Source organism: Notolepis coatsorum, assembly GCF_963971535.1.
Source record: "Notolepis coatsorum genome assembly, chromosome: 9".
Taxonomy (NCBI): domain Eukaryota; kingdom Metazoa; phylum Chordata; class Actinopteri; order Aulopiformes; family Paralepididae; genus Notolepis; species Notolepis coatsorum.
In genome coordinates, this window is record NC_140173.1 from 77,867,888 (window position 1) to 77,868,113 (window position 226).

A 226-nucleotide genomic window follows, 5' to 3' on the forward strand; every position below is an offset into this window, starting at 1 on the left:
AAGTTGTACTGCTGCAGGCGGTCAGCCCAGCGGTGGAGGCGGAGCGGTTTGTGGCCAGTGCCTGACGTGGCGAGGAGGGTAGTAAGAGCCTGGTGGTCCGTCCTAAGCGTGAATGAGCGGCCGTAGAGGTACATATGCCAGCGCTCACATGCCCAGATGCAGGCCAGGGCCTCTCGCTCCCCCACTGAGTACCTCTGTTCTGTGGGGCTAAGGGCCCGTGAAGCGA